The sequence below is a fragment of the Mixophyes fleayi genome, chromosome 7 (genome assembly GCF_038048845.1).
Source record: "Mixophyes fleayi isolate aMixFle1 chromosome 7, aMixFle1.hap1, whole genome shotgun sequence".
Taxonomy (NCBI): Eukaryota; Metazoa; Chordata; class Amphibia; order Anura; family Limnodynastidae; genus Mixophyes; species Mixophyes fleayi.
In genome coordinates, this window is record NC_134408.1 from 93,493,690 (window position 1) to 93,511,699 (window position 18,010).

Genomic DNA, 18,010 nt, shown 5'->3' on the forward strand with positions numbered 1-18,010 from the left:
AACATTCAATAACAAGCATTTCCACTAATTTACAGTGTATTCTGAACACCTCACAATATAGTTATTAGTCCAAAACGTTGCAACAAGGTATCTTTCTGGACTGCGTAGAGGAGTGGGTCACCACAATATATATTAAAAATGCTGAACTTTTATGAATCGCACCAATAAATGTACCTGGACTGCGTAGAGGAGTGGGTCACCACAATATATATTAAAAACCCTGAACTTTTATGAATCGCACCAATAAATGTACCTGGACTGCGTAGAGGAGTGGGTCACCACAATATATATTAAAAACCCTGAACTTTTATGATTCGCACCAATAAATGTACCTGGACTGCGTAGAGGAGTGGGTCACCACAATATCTTAAAAACCCAGAACTTTTATGAATCGCACCAATAAATGTACCTGGACTGCGTAGAGGAGTGGGTCACCACAATATATATTAAAAACCCTGAACTTTTATGAATCGCACCAATAAATGTACCTGGACTGCGTAGAGGAGTGGGTCACCACAATATATTAAAAACCCTGAACTTTTATGAATCGCACCAATAAATGTACCTGGACTGCGTAGAGGAGTGGGTCACCACAATATCTTAAAAACCCTGAACTTTTATGAATCGCACCAATAAATGTACCTGGACTGCGTAGAGGAGTGGGTCACCACAATATATATTAAAAACCCTGAACTTTTATGATTCGCACCAATAAATGTACCTGGACTGCGTAGAGGAGTGGGTCACCACAATATCTTAAAAACCCTGAACTTTTATGAATCGCACCAATAAATGTACCTGGACTGCGTAGAGGAGTGGGTCACCACAATATATATTAAAAACCCTGAACTTTTATGATTCGCACCAATAAATGTACCTGGACAGCGTAGAGGAGTGGGTCACCACAATATCTTAAAAACCCAGAACTTTTATGAATCGCACCAATAAATGTACCTGGACTGCGTAGAGGAGTGGGTCACCACAATATATATTAAAAACCCTGAACTTTTATGAATCGCACCAATAAATGTACCTGGACTGCGTAGATGAGTGGGTCACCACAATATATTAAAAACCCTGAACTTTTATGAATCGCACCAATAAATGTACCTGGACTGCGTAGAGGAGTGGGTCACCACAATATCTTAAAAACCCTGAACTTTTATGAATCGCACCAATAAATGTACCTGGACTGCGTAGAGGAGTGGGCACTGGGCACCACAATAAAATATATAAAAAACCTTCAACAGATCTGCATTACACTACACATACGGCTGCTCCTCCATCCTCTCCATCATATACATGTTGGAGTTTTAGCGTGTGACAACCTCTTGTTTTTGATAATGTCAGTGCATTTTGAATATTTTTCAATTTGCCCCACACCACTGAATGTACTTTATCTATGATACGCATCTATCTATCTTGACTGCGTAGTGTGGTGGCCCCGGTACACAATTTGGTACCGAGGCCACAATATAATTAAAAAACCCTCCACGTGTCAGAATTCCACCAAACAAGTATCTGGACTGCATAGTGGGGTGGCCCCGGTACCCAATTTGATACCGGGGCCACAATACCTCCTCCAAACATGGTACAGACAATTCGTCATTGAGATCCCAGACAGACAGGGTCAAAGTGTTATTGTTTGACTTTGTAAACCCAAAAAACTGTCCCTGTTGCACATAGTCGTGCAATGAAGACTGACTTTTTCATTTAAAGGCACGATCTTTCAAGTGTAGTGTTTGTAAGTCTAAGTCATATTATACTTTTGGTAAAATTGGTTTATTTTGTTCCTCTTTATGGTAATTAGTAATAGAATTAAAGTATGAAATAGAATTAAAGTATGAAATAGAATTAAAGTATTAAATAGAATTAAAGTATGAAATAGAATTAAAGTATGAAATAGAGTGGTATATAGAGTTGTAGTGTGGTATAGATAGAGTGGTCCACACAATATAATAATAATAAAACCCTCAACTGGTCTGAATTCCACCAAACAAGTATCTGGACTGCATAGTGGGGTGGCCCCGGTACCCAATTTGGTACCGAGGCCACAATATAATGAAAAAATTGGGCATCAACTGTCACCGTTGTTTAATATCTGATACACCTAAATATGGACTGCACAGTGGAGTGGCCCCGGTAGTAAATTTGGTGCCGGGGCCACAATACCTCCTCCAACTTCCAAGTGTAGTGTTTATAAAGACAGACAGCGTCGAAGTGTTATTAGTTGACTTTCTTAACCCTAAAATTGTCCCTGTTGCAAATATTCGTGCAATGGACAGTTACTTTTTTATTGAAAGACTCAAGCTTTCAAGTGTAGTGTTTATAAAATATAAACAACAATACAGTAGTTTTAGAGCACGTCAATACCTCTTGTTTTAAATTATGACACGGCATTTTACTTTTGGTTTAATTTCTTGTATTTTTTTAAATTTGGTTTTACTTTTTGAACATGGCAAACGACTGTTGATTGGTCATATAATGCAAAAAAAAAAGGTCCAAGATGGAATTGTCCTTGGGCCCTCACACCCACCCTTATGTTGTTGAAATAGGACATGCACACTTTAACAAACCAATCATTTCAGCGACAGGGCCTACCAAACAACTTTGGCTGAAATGATTGGTTTGTTTGGGCCCCCACACCAAAAAAGCTATTCATCTCTCCCTGTACAGACTAAACAGGCTCTACTGAGGCAAGATGTCGTCCTCATCCTCAACCTCTGATTCCTCTCCCCCTACAGTGTGTACTTCCTCCTCATCACACATTATCAATTCGTCCCCGCTGGACTCCACAACCACAGGTCCCTCTGTACTGTCTGGAGGGCAGTGCTGTACTTCATTGAGGAATTGATTATTCATTTTTATAAACATCATTTTTTCAACGTTCTGAGGAAGCAACCTCCTTCGCCGCTCACTGACCAGGTTCCCCGCTGCACTAAAAACTCTTTCCGAGTACACACTGGAGGGGGGACAACTCAGGTAAAATAGAGCCAGTTTGTACAGGGGCTTCCAAACTGCCTTTTTTTCCTGCCAGTAACAATATGGACTGTCTGACATGTCTACTTGGATGGTGTCAGCAAAGTAATCATCCACAATTTTTTCTATTGTGACAGCATCCAATGCAGCGAGAGTAGACATGTCTGCAATGGTTGGCAGGTCCTTCAGTCCGGACCAGATGTTATCAGCATCCCCGCCAGTGCCTCTTTTGGGAAAACTGAGCTTTTTCCTCGCAGCCATAGATGTGGAAGAAAATGAGGGTGGAGCTGTTGGGATGTCACGGTCCTCTTCAGAGGACAATCTCCTGACCAGCAGGTCTTTGCACCGCTGTAGACTTGTGTCCACCGGAAACAGAGACACAACATACGCTTTAAACCGAGGATCGAGCACGGTGGCCAGAATGTATTCCTCTGACTTTAAAAGAGTGACCACCCTCGGATCCTGGCAAAGCGTATGAAGGGCTACATCCACAAGAGCTACATGCTTGGTGTAATCGCAATGGCTTACCAGCTCCTCCCTCACTTTCTCCAGCTGCTTCTGCAACAGCCTGATCAGGGGAATGACCTGACTCAAGCTGGCAGTGTCGGAACTGACTTCTCGTGTGGCAAGTTCAAATGGCTGCAGAACCTTGCACAACACGGAAATCAGTCTCCACTGCGCTTGACTGAGGCGCATCCCCACTCCTTTGCCTATGTCGTAGGTGGCTGTGTAGGCCTGAATGGCCTTTTGCTGCTCCTCCATCCTCTGCAGCATATAGAGGGTGGAGTTCCAGCGCGTCACAACCTCTTGTTTGAGGTGATGGCAGGGCAGGTTCATGCTTTTTTGATGTGCCTCTAGTCTGCGGTAGGCACTGGCTGAATGCCGAAAGTGTCCAGCAATTTTGCGCGCCACCGCAAGCATCTCCTGCACACCCCTGTCACTCTTGAGGTAATGCTGCACCACCAAATTAATGGTGTGGGCAAAACATGGGACGTGCTGGAAATTGCCCATATTTAATGCCCGCACAATGTTACTGGCATTGTCTGACACCACAAATCCCCATGAGAGTCTAAGTGGGGTAAGCCACTGGGAGATAATTTCCCTCATTTTCTCTAATATGTTGTCAGCATTGTGCCTCTTATTAAAGCCTGTAATGCACAATGTTACCTACCTTTGCACGAGCCGCCATTTTGTAGTTGCTGCTACTGATGCAGCTGTTGCTGTTGCTGCGGAAGGGGATGCATCTACCCAGTGGGCTGTCACAGTCATATAGTCCTTCGTTTGCCCAGAACCACTTGTCCACATGTCCGTGGTTAAGTGGACAGTGGGTACAACCGCATTTTTTAGAGCACTGAGGACACTTGATCGTACTTCTCTGTACATTTTTGGTATCGCCTGCCTAGTGAAGTGGAATCTCGAGGGGATTTGGTACCGGGGACACAATACCTCCATCAACCCTCTAAATCCCACTCCACTGATGGCGGACACCGGGCGCACGTCTAACACCAACATTGCAGTTACAGCCGCAGTTATACGCTTTGCAATAGGGTGACTACTATCGTATTTGGTGGTCATGGCAAACGACTGTTGGACGGTCAATTGTTTTGTGAAAGACTTAGCGGTCTTACGACTTCCCCTCTGGGAAGATGACCGACTAACAGCAGCAACAGCAGCAGTGGCAGTAGTAGGCGTACCGCTGCAGGATTCCTCGGATGAATCCCGTATTGAGGAGGACTCAGTCTGGCTGCTGACTTGGGCTGCAGGACTGAATCTGATGGAGATTGTGGAGGAAGTTGACGAGGAGGGTGTTGCTGGTGTGTATCCAACTGGACCACGGGATTTAGGTGTCCCTGTACCGATGAGGGTCCTAGCCCCAGTTCCTGAACTAACCACTGAACTATGAAGGTTATTCAGGTGACGTATAAGGGAGGATGTTCCTAGGTGGGCAAGATCCTTACCCCTGCTTATTTGAGCTTTACATAAGCTACATATGGCCATACATTGGTTGTCTGGATTTGGATAAAAATAACTCCAGACCGAAGAGGTGCATTTTTTGGTCTTCTGACCAGGCATGACGATGGGCTTTTTCATCCCATGGACATCAGCTGTTTCCCCCCCTGGTGCCTCATTTACAATAACCACATCACCATCCTCATCATCAAGTTCCTCCACAGCGCCAGCTACATCATCAATAGCCTCCTCCCGAGCCACCTCTTCCCGTACAGTGATGGGAAGGTCAGGCTTGACAACCACCAACATCCTTGGACTCGCCTTGTGGATTTGTGATAATTTCTCTTTAGAAGGCAGAGTTGTTTGCTGTTTTGTTGCTGACAGCATAACTCTCTTCAATTTTTTGTAGGGGGGGGAGGAGGAGGAGGGCTAAGATTCGTGGGTGAAGCTGAACCACTAGTCATGAACACGGGCCAGGGCCTAAGCCGTTCCTTGCCACTCCGTGTCGTAAATGGCATATTGGCAACTTTACGTTTCTCCTCAGATGATTTAAAGTTTCTCTTTTTGCTACTTTTTCTTAACTTGGGCTTTTTGGATTTTACATGCCCGGTACTACGAGATTGGGCATCGGGCTTGGAAGACGACGTTGATGGCATTTCATCGTCTATGTCATGACTAGTGGCAGCAGCTTCAGCATTAGGAGGAAGTGGGTCTTGATCTTTCCCTACTTTATCCTCCAAATTTTTGGTCTCCATTATATGTAGCACAAGATACTGCAGAATGTGTGAACTTGGTAATATTGCAGTACCAATGGACTTATACTGCTGGATTGGTTTTGCAAATTTGGTTATAATTATTATATATATTTTTTTTTTTACATTTTTTATTTTTTTTTACTTTTTTTTTATTTTTAAAAAACTTGGGAATAGTGGGGAAATAACTATGCCCTTAGAAGCACAGAGCACAGGACACAGCACCACTGGACTGAACAGGACACGGCACAGGACCCAGCAGCACTACGGAACTCAGCAGGACAGAGCACAGGACACAGCACCACTGGACTGATACTGCAGAATGTGTGAACTTTGTAATATTGCAGTACCAATGGACTTATACTGCTGGATTGGTTTTGCAAATTTGGTTATAATTATTATATTTATTTATTTTTTTTTTACTTTTTTATTTTTTTTTACTTTTTTTTATTTTTTAAAAACTTGGGAATAATGGGGAAATAACTATGCCCTTAGAAGCACAGAGCACAGGACACAGCACCACTGGACTGAACAGGACACGGCACAGGACCCAGCAGCACTACGGACCTCAGCAGGACAGAGCACAGGACACAGCACCACTGGACTGATACTGCAGAATGTGTGAACTTTGTAATATTGCAGTACCAATGGACTTATACTGCTGGATTGGTTTTGCAAATTTGGTTATAATTATTATATTTTTTTATTTTTTTTTAATTTTTTATTTTTTTTTACTTTTTTTTTATTTTTTAAAAACTTGGGAATAATGGGGAAATAACTATGCCCTTAGAAGCACAGAGCACAGGACACAGCACCACTGGACTGAACAGGACACGGCACAGGACCCAGCAGCACTACGGAACTCAGCAGGACAGAGCACAGGACACAGCACCACTGGACTGATACTGCAGAATGTGTAAACTTTGTAATATTGCAGTACCACTGGACTTTTACTGCTGAATGTGTGAACTTGGTAATATTGCAGTACCAATGGGCTTATACTGCAGGATTGGTTGTGCAAATTTTGTGGTAATTAAAAAAAATTAAAGTAGTTTTTGGTATTTTTTAAAAAAACTTTTTTTTATTTTTTTAAACACAGGGGAATATTGGGGAAATAACTATGCCCTTAGAAGCACAGAGCACAGGACACAGCACCACTGGACTGAACAGGACACAGCACAGGACCCAGCAGCACCACTGACCTCAGAAGGACAGAGCACAGCACACAGCACCACTGGACTGATACTGCAGAACACAGCACAGCACAGCACAGCACAGCACAGCACAGCACAGCACAGAACTAAACAGCACAGAACTAAACAGCACAGAGGACCACCTAACACACCCTCCCTCTACCCTGATCAATGCCCGAGTGAAGATGGCGGCGACTAGCGGGGAATTTATAGGATCCGAGTATCGCGAGATCCGACAACGGGATTATGAGTCAGAGCCTCAGTTTCACATTTGAATTTGGCGCCAATACCCGGATCTGTCTCGGATCCGACTCGGATCCGCAACGTTCGGGTGGGCTCGGATTTCATAAATCCGAGTGCGCTCATCCCTACTTTACACTACTAGAAAGAATTTAGAATTTAGTAAGAGGGCACCTCCAAATAGCCAAAAGCAATAATGCAGCAGCAAACGGTTCCTAGAAGTAGGGCAGAATCAATTGGAAGCATTAGAAACATAGCTTGCAAAACAGCAAGAAATAAAAGTACTAAACGAATAACCACATTCACACCTATTACTAAAATCAGAAAGAGAGCGTTAAGTACAAATTGAAATGTGCATCAATAAGAATTGCAAGGCTTTTACAGTGTCCATGTGACCTTCTGTAAAAGTGAACCAAACATTATGGAATCTGAAGAGGAGCATGACATAGCGTTCCAGGAAACATCAACATCATGATCCTATGGTATGATCCATCATAAGTACAAAAACAAGTTTTTTTTGGAATCCTGGGAAGTTAAGCACTACATCTCCCAAATCTGAAAAGTAGGAAGATGGATAAACAACCAAGGAACCCTCAACCCCTAAGGCCTCAGCATAGGCTTCGTTCTGAGGACATATTTCAGTTATACAAAGAGATTGATCTCCAGCCCACTACCAATAGCACATACCAGAGACAACCAATAAAGCCTTATACAATTTGTTCCTTTCTCAAGAAGAAGGAGAATGAAAAGGAAGATCACTAGGATGCTCTCAGCATTGTATAGAAAGGCCGAAAACTGTATTGGAAAACAGACACAGGTAGGGAGAAGGGAGAGAAAGAGAGGTGTTTTAGTCTTCTTTTTCCTCAGGACTGTCCCTCATGGAACAATTTTTTAGCAGCCTGTGACAGCCCTGCATAGTCATCTTCTCCCTTTTCAATATTCATAAGATGCCAGGCCTCCTGGATTGCCCCATAAGTGTCCATAAATTATGATATGCAGTCCATGGGCACATTCTTTTTGAGTTCATGTTCAATGGCATCCAAAATTGTCTGTAGAGAAACATAATCCCAAAAGGGGCGCTTGGATGTTCCCCTATTGATGAATCACCAGGAGTAATGTCTATATGTGTACAGGTTTGGTCGGTACATGAAAGTTCTTATGGGCAAACCCCCCTGTATAGACATGCTTGCCAGGCCTTGGTGTCTGTTAGTGAGCTCTTTGGAGATAAAGTTTGCAGTAGCAGCAAGGATCCCAAGAATAGACTCCATCGTGTCCTTAGCTCTGATGAGCTTGTGGATAGTCTCTGGTTTTCACAAGTCTGGTTTAACTCCCTCCAGATGGTGTTCTTTTACCAATTTACCTACCTCCAGATAAAGCCAGAATTGATATCGATCTTACTCCCTAACCTGTTAATGCCTATGTTTGGTAATAAATAGTTATTGAACCCATCGATTGGGTTCAACCCTTGATAAAGCAATCAAGGCAAAACGCCCATTGAGTACACAAGGTCACATCATGTTACGGAGTGACTTTCCCGAATGACCTGTAGGTCCCAACATCACTGTTTATGTGAATATGTAAATAAATATAAGATACCAGGATACACTTCATTATATAAGCACAGTTACAATATGTTCAGCCTGTGAGGTAGGATCTCACAGGGAACAGAATTTTCTAATTAAAATTGATGATCATGGAACCTATGTGCAATCATCATAGAAGAGTACTGTAGATGGATATATGAATTACCAAGGTGGATAGCAACACGGTCAACTGCATTATCAGACATTCAGTACGGAAGGTTAGCCTAATATAAACACAAATTATTTTGGAAATTAATTTAGTTATATCACAGTGAAATAAATAAGTGTTACAAGCTGTCAGGTTAAACCACACATGTATCTCTGGAATTGCATGTGTTCAGGTAGAATATATAACTAAAGAAGTGAATATGAGGGAAAAGAACTAAGGGGTATATTAACTAAACTGCGGGTTTGAAAAAGTGAAGATGTTGCCTATAGAAACCAATCATATTGTATCTTTCATTTATTTAGTACATGCTGCAAAATGACAGCAATAATCTGATTGGTTGCTATAAGCAACATCTCCACTTTTTCAAACCCGTAATTTAGTAATTATACCCCTAAGTCTCTGAGGGAAATCGTTTTGGATACATATATATATATATATATATATATATATATATATATATATATATATATATAAAGTTCATGGGCCTGATTCATTAAGGGACTTAAATTAAGAAACTTATTATTTAAGTCTCCTGAACAAGCCATGTTACATTTTCTGTTTTGCACATAAGTTAAATACTGACTGTATTTTCATGTAGCACACAAATACTTGATAGCTTATTTGTACACTGAAATTTAGAGTTGATATTTGTGTGCTACATGAAAAAACAGTCAGTATTTAACTTATGTGGAAAACAGAAAACTAATTTTCACCCCTTGCATTGTAACATGGTTTTGTCCAGGAGACTTAAATAAGAAGTTTCTTAATTTAAGTTCCTTAATGAATCAGACCCCATGTTTTCTAATTTACTATAATTGAATTCCCCCATAGAATCTGTATTCACATTTTCATGTAGTCCAATAAAATGTATGTTTTATGTACTAGCTCATAAGTGCCCGCTATAGGAATAATCTTTTTCTTTTGGTGTTTAGATTGTATATCAGTATGTCAGTAGGATGCTTTCTTTCATAAACAGTCTATTTATTTATTCTCATTGCTGCTCCTCAAGGAGCAAGTAAAATATTCTCGTGGTTTTATATCTTTAATTCATCTGGACTACTTTATGAAAGAAGAAAGATATTCACTAATTCTCACCTTTGGAAAGTTTTATTTTGTTTAAAAGAGTTCAAACATTAATGTATATGTTTTTTGCTCACTTAGTTAAAGTTTTGGAATCACATGTTCTAACTAGAAATGCTCAGGCTCAGTTCCCCGAGAACCGAACACACCCAAACTTAGCAGATCTTGCTCGTTATTTTCGCGCGTCCTCGGAATTGAAATCAAGGCAAAACGTTATCGTTACGTTGTCGGATCATGCGAGTTTTGGATTCTGTAAGTACCGCCCTCCACGGCAATCCGGCGCCATTTCACAGAGGGACACAAAAGGGGTAGCACGGTTCTTGGCGGTCTCTAGTGCAGTTGGGCAGCAACATAGGTAGAAAAGAAAGAGGAGGGGGTAGCAGTGTTCTTCAAAGTCTTCAGTGACATTCAGGAGAGCTTTATTGCTCCATTGCTAATTGTCATTGCTGAAATATAAATAACAGGGCTGACAGCCTTGATCTTCTAAATCTGCAGTCACATTGTATGGTGTTATATAGCTCACACACAAACAGGAGAGCTTCATTGCTCCATTGCTAATTGTCATTGCTGATATTGAAATAATAGGGCTGGCAGTCTTGGTCTATATCTGCAGTCACATTGTACTGTGTTATATAGGTAACAAAGAGGAGAGGTCCACCTCTCCATTGCTAATTGCCATTGTTGAAATAGAAATAATAGGGCTGGCGGTCTTGGTCTAAATCTGCAGTCACATTGTTCGGTGTTATATAGCTAACATGCAAACAGGAGAGCTCCATTGATAATTGTCATTGCTGAAATAGAAATAATAGGGCTGGCGGTCTTGGTCTAAATCTGCAGTCACATTGTTCGGTGTTATATAGCTCACACACAAACAGGAGAGCTCCATTGCTAATTGTCATTGCTGAAATAGAAATAATAGGGCTGGCAGTCTAGGTCTAAATCTGCAGTCACATTGTACAGTGTTATATTGCTAACACGCAACAGTAGAGCTCCATTGCTAATTGTCATTGCTGAAATAGAAATAATAGTGGAGGAGAGGGGGACAACGTGTGGTGGAGGAGAGGGGGGCAGCAATGTTGAAAAAGGAGATGGGGCAGCAATGACAACCCGATTTTCAGACTGCAAAAGGGGTGGGGTTTAGCAGTAAATTTGTGGGCAGAGTTTGGGTGGGCAGGGGTTGGGGCTTATTTTGTCTCTCCTTTGGGATTCTAAATGTAGAGAGGTATGATATTATCACATGAAACACTTCAAGTCAACAGGTATAGATACCTCAGAAATAATGTTCCATCCATTCTGGAACCGAAAACAGGAAAATCCTGTTCTGGAAAGGAAACATTTACAGGCAGCTTTGCACTAGAAGGAAACTGCTGCATGCAACCTTGCACGTTTATGTTCTGGTTTAACCCTTTCATTCTCAGAGTACAAAGCTTACACAAATTATTGATCAGATACCAAAATATATTTGAAGTGGAATAATAATGAAGTATAGATATCGTTGCCATTTTGGCAAACTCCTTGCTTAGTTTTAAATAGAAAAAAAAAGCCTTTGCTTATGTTACTGTAAAACATTTAATCCCCCCCACCTAATACAATGAGCTCTCTGCGGGTGGGTGGGTGAAAAAAATATCTCTATAGGCAATTTTAACAGCCCCTGTGTTTTACAGAAATAGAGTACAGCTACGCCATATTTGCCAACTCTCCCTGAATGTCAGGGAGACTCCCTGAAATAGGGGTGATCTCCCTCACTCCCTGAAGAGTCTGGCATTCTCCCTGATGCTGAGCCAGTACAAGACGTGGTTGGCTTTGCCATCTGTGGCATGATGACACAGTTCAGAAATTGTGTCCTATGTCCATGTATTGATGCCTATGGAGGTGGCCATTTTCATGGAGACCACGATTTAATCAAAGACTGACAGGTAAGACAACAGGACTTCAGTAATGGAGACAGAAATGTAAAAGACATTTCAGTCTCTAGAGATTCATTAGCTGCTTTTCTTTAATGCATAGTTGCCTACTCTCCCAGAATGTCTGGGAGACTCCCGCATTTCTGGGAGACCTCCCAGTTATCGCCACCGCAATAGATAAGTGGGGGGGCTTAATGATGCAAATATTGCACAATGTAGTTAGTCAAGCCCCACCCCCGCACGCCCACCTCCCCCGGGATCTCCCTGAAGCCAACGAGGAAAAGTTGGCAAGTATGAGCTACGCTGTGTAACTAAATTACCCTTTGTGGCTATTTCATATTTGTGTAAGTAAATTCATGCTGTACTGCTTTCTAGTTAATAAGGTGTTTAGCTGTAACTTATATACGTTATTTATAAGTTCTTAGTACAGCATTTACAACATAATATGTATCTCTGTAGCTCTATGTGATTACAGGTTAAAACATTAAATGGAAGTGGGTGGAGAAAAATATTTTGTTGTCAGACGGCTGCAGTTACTCTCTGCCTGCTACTGTAGTCTGTAAGTAGTTTATTTGTACATATATTATTGTCATTTATGCTATTGTGCCCATTTTCTGGCTATAACATGTTGCTTTGTTGCAGGGCCATCTTAACAACATTATGGGCCCCCGGGCAAAGCAGTGCACTTGGGCCCCTACCTGTACAAACACACACAGGAATAAAAATGTAAATTATCAATAAAATTAAGTTTATATTTATTGGTACCTGCAACAAAAATCAGTGTTTAAATATTAAAAAAAACATGCTGTACAGCTGTGCCTTGATACATGGGTGAATAGATTTGTTTTTCTATTGAGCCCTGCCTATGGGTCCCCTATACTCGTGGGGCCTCCGGGCAACTGCCCAGTATGCCCAGGGGAAAGACAGCCCTGCTTTGTTGTCCATCTAATTGAAAGAACGTAAGATAAATCATTATGTGAACTCTTTATGTATAAGTAATATCTTATTTGTCCTCTTTTAAATTGTCAGTGAAAGGCTGATTATCTAGTAACAAGTCAATAGGCATTTTGTAGATGACAGGACGTGAGCAAGGACTATGTATTCAGGTGTGACATTAAAACATAGTAGTTTTGTTGTTGTTGCAACACCGGACAGTCTACATACGTTCATCTTCAAAGCTTGCTTATTAGTTACTATATAGAACAGCCCTGTAGTGTGCTATAACTCCCTCTGAGTATAAATTGTCACTTGCTTAGTATGGTTTGGGTATTTACTATGTGGTTTAGATCAGAAACCTGATTCACAATGAAGTATTATAATTCATTGAGTATAAGTCAGTCTCACTGCTCTCACAGTGTTACTGCATAGTTGCCTACTCTCCCGGAATGTCCGGGAGACTCCCGAATTTTTCTCAGTTCTCCCGGACTCCCGAGAGAGCAGGCAAAAATCCCGGATCCAGCGTCTCCCCGTTGTTGTAGATGGTGGGGGCGGGGCTAACCGCGGCATCGTGGTCCCGCCCCCTGCTGCGATTGGCCAGAATGTCTCATGATTGACAGGGGGCGGAGCCAAACGGTGCATCCCCGCGTGGCCACGCCCCCTCAACGGACCCACTCCCGGACGGCTGTCTTTAAAAGTTGGTAAGTATGTGTTACTGTCATCTGCACAAGTAATGTGTCTAGGGTGTTCTGAAGTCCTCCTACCTGTAAATGTATAGTAATATAATGGTGAGAAATTAAAGCCCCTATTTATTAATGACTGCATTTTTAACATGAACATTTTCAATCCTTATCGCAAAAAAAAGGATTGAAAGATTGTGTGTATTTCTTAAAAATCTTCAACAGTAACAGCAGTCACGAAAAACTGCTGTTCCTGTGAAAACCTCTATACTATGTTTTCTATGGTCACGATCGCATGGCCATCTTTGTGATAGTGACAGGAGAGTAGTAAGATGCGGTGAGTGATCCAAAGATACCTCTACCGCAATGCTCTCCCCATAGAGCAGAGCTAAAAATGTACACATACGGTAATGTACCCCAGCTTGAGCTGTATGTGCCTGAGCTGGCGTACATTACCTTATGTGTAAATGCCTTATTAAATTGTGGTAAATTACCGTCCCCATATATATCTATATGGGGACTGCTCTGTATTTTCAAAAAAAATGCAAAGCTGTTGATACATTTGCACAATACTTTGTGTCACGAACAGCACTCACCTGAGCCTGCGTGACGCATGTGTGACACAGGGTTAACCAAAAAACAACCACCTGGTCTGTCTAAACTGATTAAATCCTTCCCTATCTATGTCACACACTAGCTTTGCCGTACCAACTATGCCACTACCAAGGATGCTTTTATGAAGAGCTGACACTCTTATTTAGGAAGCCTTCGGTTCTCCCTAGCATTAATCTAGCACAATTTACTTTAATCAGAGTTAACATAAACCATACTTACCAACTTTCTTCAGCTCTCTTCCAGGAGCCTGCCAGTGGAGGTGGGCATGAGGGGGGCGGGGCACCAAAAATAGCGGCATTTTTGCCCCGCCCACTGTGGCGGCATGACGCAAACGCGTCATTTGACAGTAGGGGGTGGGGCTAAACGTAGCGATTCATCGGGAATCGCCCGTTTGGGACCTAATTATGCCCACTTCACTAGGAAGTGGGGCACTTCCTAATGAAGTGGGCAGAATTCGGGAGATTGCCACACTCACCCGGGAGTCCGAGAGACTCTCACAAAATGCGGTAGTCTCCCGGACATTCCGGGAGAGTTGGCAAGTATGACATAAACCACAAATGTTCTCCTCATTTCAATTATGTAGCGTCTTGACCAAACTGTTGCGTGAATACGTAAGAACACAGAGACTTGAACTTATTAAATGTAATGTAATATGGAAAATACATCCACAGTGCTTAAGATAAAACAGTTAATAAAAGGCATACAAATATAATGCAATAGTTTCTTATAAAATAAAAAGGATAAAACACAGAATTGATAACTCACTTCTAATCAAGTTTCTGGTGCTGGGAGAAGCAGGAAAAATGGGACACTCTTCAATATCAGATTGACTCCCCAAAAGTGAACAAATTCTTACAGTCACAATGCAGTTTTAAAAACAAGCTGCAGGGCCCACAGCCCCCCTTATTGTGATGTTAGAACAAAATGGTCTGTGAGAATGCAAATTAGGGTTTTATGACTCTGCTGGAGAAAACACCTTTTAAGTCAGGTTTTTGTTACCCTATCCTAACTTTTCACCAGTGTGACTTACAAACATGATTTTATCTCTACACAACAGGTCATAAGTTCCCCTTTATCTGCATACCACACATGCCTCTGGTAAGTATAATATTGGAGAAAATGATATGATATTTTCCTGTGACCCTATTCAGCTTGAATTTGTCATTAACATATAACCCTGTCTCTGCAGTCAGCATGTCTGTGGCCTCTCAGACATGTGTTAGATTTCATTGTCTTGAAAGAGACTTTCACTTTTGCAACCTGCCATAAATGATACAAGGTGCTACAATGAATCCAGGCTCTCATCTACCAGCCCCCTCTGGGTAGTTTAACATTAACAAAACACACTGATTTAATCCTGCTCCTCTGAGCCATGTCAACTATTTATAGGAATTAATTCACAAACACATATTTGCAGATTTATATGCCTAAAAATTAGCTTGCACATGACACTTTGATTTGTGTCTCTGTGAAATCGGGGACAACACATGGTATACCATCTCTTTGTCCTGTCTCCCACTCAATCTGACTCTTGTCCCTGTGACACAATACCTGTTCTCGACTTTCCTTTGTAGGAACAGGGTAAAGTCTGGAGGTAACCTCCCGCAATAATCTCTTCTCTATCCCTAGCTGGGTCTCTTCTTGGGGCCTACGGGACCAAGCACCTTCCTTTCCCCTAAACTTAGATATTGGGGAGCCCACTAATTTTGGTACAGATGGGTACACACTAACCCCTAGTACTACCTCCCCGTTAAGCTGTTCCTCCACATTCTGCCACACTACTCCTTCACCTGGCTTAGTATATAAAGGTTCAAGGTGGGCCCCATCTGCCTGTGATTCTCTCAAATCTGTCTTTACCAAAACCTCAAGAGAACTAGCTGAGTTACCCAACTTCTCCTTCTTAAGCTCCGGTACGTGGGACCCCCATTGTCCACTACAGTTTTGGGACATGCTGGTTCAGGCACAGATTGATGCACAATTTTCCTCTGCCTTCCTTCCCAGTCACATGTTGCCCTTACTTCAGTACACATTACCTGAGAACACACTTGGTTAATTCTGAACTCATCAGACTCAATAACAATCTCAACTAGCACAGATTGCACATGTATTTTACCCAAATCAGTATAATATGCAGCATTGATAACACTATTGCCCATTTCCTTTATCTCAGGACAGGGAGTCTGTAAAGGGACAGGGTTAGATTGCAACACAACACAATTTACCATATTGTAATCAGACACATCTATCATTGCAGGAGCTGGAGGAAGGGGGTTAGAGGGGGAGTTTCTGGGTCAGAGTGGCTTTCTACTGGCAGCCCCCTTACCTCTCCCTCAGGAGTTAATTGTGAGGGCCTATCCTGCACTGCTTGCCTGCATGTGACCACTGACACTGAGTTACATCCCCTACCTCCTTGGATACAGACAGTTTTCCTAGGTCGGGTACAAATGAGCAATCAATTTCCTTGTCACATCCTAGTTTACAAACTTCAGATACAACTGAACAAACATTTTCTCTGTTACATCCTGGTAGCTGGGAAAAAACATGGTTAGGTTCAAAGTCCACAACATCACTACTAGCGACATAATGAGATAACATCCTGCCTAAATCGGTTCCAAGCAAAACATTGGTAGGAATATGGTCTGATACCCCTACTTCCCTTAGACCTCTTCCAGCACCCCAGTCAAGATAGACCTTGGCCATGAATTTCTGTCTGTGCGCCTTCGGGGTGATATTAAAACGCTGTAGTAGGGCACTATTGATTGCCTCATAATCTCCGGCCATCCCAGATGGAAGATCTGGAAAAGGCCTCTAACGCTTTACCTCGCAAACCAGGGGTCAAATATTGAGCCCACTGATTTTTGTGCAGTCCATACTGTCGGCATACCGTCTTTTCATATCCTCGCAAAAAAGCATCCAAATCCCCATTTTTTTCCAATACAGGTAAATTCTCTGGACGGGGTCTGCCGATACCAGCCTCTCTGGCTTCTGGCTGGTGTTGGAGCTTGGCAAGCACCAGCTGGTACCGCCTCTCCGCCTCTCGCTCGACAGCTTCTCTTTCTGCCTGGCGTGCTGCTGCCTACATAGCAGCATGCCTCTCCGCTGCCTCCATAGCAGCATGCCTCTCCGCAGACTGGCGCTGGCATTCTGCAGCTTCGTTCTTCTGGTACTGCTGTATAAGCTGCATTTTGGTTGTAATGTCTGCTGGCCCCAGATGTTTTAGGGCAGTGTGCCAATAAACGTCCATAGCAGTGTCCACACGTGAACTATTAGAATCATCCGAAATTAACAGTCCACCGTTTGAAGCAATATGCACAGTCAGATCCGCTTCTGAATCTGGGCTGTGCCCTTCCTGGGACACATCTATGACTTGATGCTAATCTCTCTGCAAGAGGGCTTCAATCAATTGCTCTCTGCTTTTGCCATGGCTGGGAATTACATTTTCCTCACATTGTGCAATGAGCGTATCCTTGGCCATACATTTATATGCAGCAGCCATCTCCCACAGTTTAATAAAAACAAGATAATAAAAACAGGAAAGAAACAAATTGCTGTATGTCTTTTAATGTTTTAAGCATTGAGTTCAGTCTCTGGTGAAAAAGTCTGTATTTTCTCTCTCAGGAATCACACAACCCTAATTCACTTAAGTTCTAAAAAAAATGAAAAATATATCCCACAAGCTTGCCACCAATTTGTCACGAACAGCACTCACCTGTGCGTACGTGATGCGTGTGTAACACAGGGTTAAACAAAAAACAACCACCTGGTCTGTCTAAAATGATTAAATTCTTCCCTATTTATGTCCCACACTAGCTTTGCCCTACCAACTATGCCACCGCCAAGGATGTTTTTATGAAGAGCTGACACTCTTATTTAGGAAGCCTTCGGTTCTCCCTAGCATTAATCTAGCACAATTTACTTTAATCAGAGTT